Raw genomic sequence first — 3,870 nt, forward strand, 5'->3', positions numbered from 1 at the left:
GCAAACAACTTTGAGCTTAAGCCTCAATTAGTTTCTCTAATACAGCAGAATTGCAAGTTTCATGGACTTCCATTGGAAGATCCTCATCAGTTCTTAGCTGAATTCTTGCAAATCTGCGACACTATTAAGACCAATGGGGTTGATCCCGAGGTCTACAGACTTATGCTTTTCCCCTTTGCTGTAAGAGACAGAGCTAGGATATGGTTGGATTCACAACCTAAAAAAAAACTAAACTCTTGGGAAAAGTTGGTCAATGCTTTCTTGGCCAAATTCTTTCCACCTCAAAAGATGAGCAAGATTAGAGTGGAACTCCTAACTTTCAGACAGAAGGAAGGTGAATCCCTCTATGAAGCTTGGGAAAGATATAAGCAATTGATCAGAAGGTGTCCCTCTGATATGCTTTCAGAATGGAGCATCTTATGTATATTCTATGATGGTCTGTCTGAATTGTCCAAGATGTCATTGGACCACTCTACTGGTGGATCTCTTCATCTGAAGAAAACCCCTGCAGAAGCCCAAGAACTCATTGAAATGGTTGCAAATAACCAGTTCATGTATACTTCTGAAAGAAATCCTGTGAATAATAGGATGACTCAGAAGAAAGGAGTTCTTTAGATTGATACTCTGAATGCCATATTGGCTCAGAATAAAATATTGACTCAACAAGTCAATATGATTTCTCAGAATCTAACTGAAATGCAAGCTGCATCCGGCAGTAATAAAGAAGCTTCCTCTGAAGGAGAAGCTTATGACCCTGAGAATCCTGGAATGGAAGAAGTGAATTACATGGGAGAAGCCTATGGAAACACTTACAATCCTTCATGGAGGAATCATCCTAATTTCTCATGGAAGGATCAACAGAAGCCTCAACAAGGCTTCAATAATAATAATGGTAGGATAAATAGGTTTGGTAATAGCAAGCCTTTTCCATCATCTTCTCAACAACATACAGAGAATTCTAAGCAGAGCCTCTCTGACTTAGCAACCATAGTCTCTGATCTATCTAAGACCACTCTCAGTTTTATGACTAAAACAAGGTCCTCCATTAGAAATTTGGAGGCACAAGTGGGTCAGCTAAGTAAAAGAGTTACTGAAATCCCTCCTAGTACTCTGCCAAGCAATACAGAAGAGAATCCAAAGAGAGAGTGGTCATCAATATACCCAAAGTGGCCGAACCTATAGAGGAGGAAGAGACAGTGATTTCTAGTGAGGAAGACCTCAATGGACGTCCACTGACCACTAAGGAGTTCCCAAATGAGGAATCAAAAGAATCTGAGGCTCATATAGAGACCATAGAGATTCCACTGAACTTACTGTTGCCATTCATGAGCTCTGATGAGTATTCTTCCTCTGAAGAGGATGAAAACATTATTAAAGAGCAAGTTGCTCAGTATCTAGGAGCAATCATGAAGCTAAATGCCAAGCTATTTGGTAATGAGACTTGGGAGGATGAACCTCCATTGCTCATCAATGAAATGAATGCTTGGGCTCAACTGAAGTTACCTCAGAAGAAATCGGATCCCGGAACGTTTTTAATACCTTGTACCATAGGCGCCATGACCTTTGAGAAGGCTCTGTGTGACCTGGAGTCAGGAATAAGCCTCATGCCACTCTCTGTAATGGAAAAACTAGGGATCTTTGAGGTACAAGCTGCTAAATTCTCACTAGAATTGGCAGACAAATCAAGGAAAAAGGCTTATGGACTTGTAGAGGATGTCTTAGTGAAGGTTGAAGGCATGTACATCCCTGTCGATTTCATAATCCTAGATACTGGGAAGGATGAGGATGAATCCATTATCCTTGGAAGACCCTTCCTAGCCACAGCAAGAGCTGTGATTGATGTGGACAGAGGAGAGTTAGTCCTTCAATTGAATGAGGACTACCTTGTGTTTAAGGCTCAAGGATCTTCCTCTGTAACCATGGAGAGGAAGCATGATAAGCTTCTCTCAATACAGAGTCAAACAGAGCCCTCACACTCAACTTCTAAGTTTGGTGTTGGGAGGCCACCATTAAGCTCTGAGTCTCTGTGAGGCTCTCTAAGAGCTCACTGTCAAGCTATTGACATTAAAGAAGCGCTTATTGGGAGGCAACCCAATTTTATTTAATTATATTTATTTATTTTCCATTGTTAAATTATGTTTTCTTTAGGTTGATGATCATGTGAAGTCATAAAAACAACTACAGAATTAAAGCGGAATCAAAAATAGCATTAAAAAATAGCACACCCTGGAGGACGAGCTTATTGGCGTTTAAACGCCAGTAAGGATAGCAGAATGGGCGTTTAAAGCCCAGTCTGGCAGTATTCTGGGCGTTAAATGCCAAAATTGGCAGGCAGACTGGCGTTTAACGCCAGAAAAGGGTGTCTAGTGTCTGGCTGGTGTTAAATGCCAGAATAGGCAGACAAACTGGCGTTTAACGCCAGAAAAGGGTGTCTGATGGGCGTTAAACGCCAGAAAGGGGCATTAGCCTGGCGTTTAATGCCAGAAAAGGTAGCAGAGCTGGCGTTAAACGCCAGAATTGGCACACAGAGGGCGTTTAAATGCTAGATTGGTGTAGGGACTCGAATTTCTTGACACCTCAAGATCTATGGACCCCCACCTACCCCACCTCTCTTTCTCCCCTCCTCACACCTTTCTATAACACTCTTCTCCAAACACCCTCGACCAATCCAATCACCACCTCTTCCTCAAACACCATTCACCTATCAAATCCTACCCTCTTCCCCATACTCTTTTCACCACTCACATCCATCCATCATAAAACCCCACCTACCTCACCATTTAAATTCAAACCATTTTCCTCCCAAACCCAACCCCTCACACACGACTTTCCTTTCTCTCCTACCCTATAAATACCCCTCCTTACCACCCTCATTTTCACATATCATACACACTTATCCCCCTTGGCCAAACCTAACACACCCCTCCATCTCCTCCATTTCCTCTTCTTCTCCTCCTTTCTTTCTTCTTTTGCTCGAGGACGAGCAAACCTTTTAAGTTTGGTGTGGAAAAAGCTCTGTTTTTTGTTTTTCCATAACCATTAATGGCACCCAAGGCTGGAGAAACCTCTAGAAAGAGGAAAGGGAAGGCAATTACTTCCACCTCTGAGTCATGGGAGATGGAGAGATTCATCTCAAAAGCCCATCACTAAAAAGAGGATAGAGTAAATAAGAGAGCCCACTCATGGACCTCAACAAGAGCATGAGGAAATTTCTCATCATGAAATCCCTGAGATGCCTCAAGGGATGCACTTTCCTCCACATAACTATTGGGAGAAACTCAACACCTCTTTAGGAGATTTGAGTTCTAACATGGAGCAACTAAGAATGGAGCACCAAGAGCACTCCATAGGATCTTCAAGAAGAAGAACTAGCCGCCCTCACTAAGGTGGACCCGTTCTTTAATTTTCTTGTTCTTATTTTTCTATTTTTCGATTTCTATGCTTTATGTTTTATATATGTTTATGTCTTTATTACATGATCATTAATGTCTAGTGTCTATGTCTTAAAGCTATGAATTTCCTATGAATCCTTCACCTTTCTTAAAAGAAAAAAATGTTTTCTGAAAAGGAAAAAGAAATACATGAATTTCGAATTCTATCTTGAAATTAGTTTAATTATTTTGATGTGGTGGCAATACTTTTTGTTTTCTGAATGAATGCTTGAACAGTGCATATTTTTTATATTGTTGTTTATGAATGTTAAAATTGTTGGCTCTTGAAAGAATAATGAAAAAGGAGAAATGTTATTGATAATATGAAAAATCATAAAATTGATTCTTGAAGCAAGAAAAAGCAGTGAAAAACAAAGCTTGCGAAAAAAATGGTGAAAAAAAATAATAAAAAAAGAGAGAAAAAGCAAGCAGAAAAAGC

The 3,870-nt window shown here is 40.3% G+C and overlaps 1 non-coding gene across 1 annotated transcript; it reads right to left on the bottom strand.

Moving 5' to 3' along the window:
• Window positions 1-294: 294 nt before the first annotated feature.
• LOC148570687 (small nucleolar RNA R71) lies at window positions 295-401 on the bottom strand. Its single transcript, XR_015908475.1, has one exon. It is a non-coding gene; the product is annotated as a small nucleolar RNA R71 (small nucleolar RNA).
• Window positions 402-3,870: the final 3,469 nt, after the last annotated feature.

This window comes from Arachis ipaensis, chromosome B3 (genome assembly GCF_059453495.1).
Source record: "Arachis ipaensis isolate K30076 ecotype BB chromosome B3, ASM5945349v1, whole genome shotgun sequence".
NCBI lineage: Eukaryota > Viridiplantae > Streptophyta > Magnoliopsida > Fabales > Fabaceae > Arachis > Arachis ipaensis.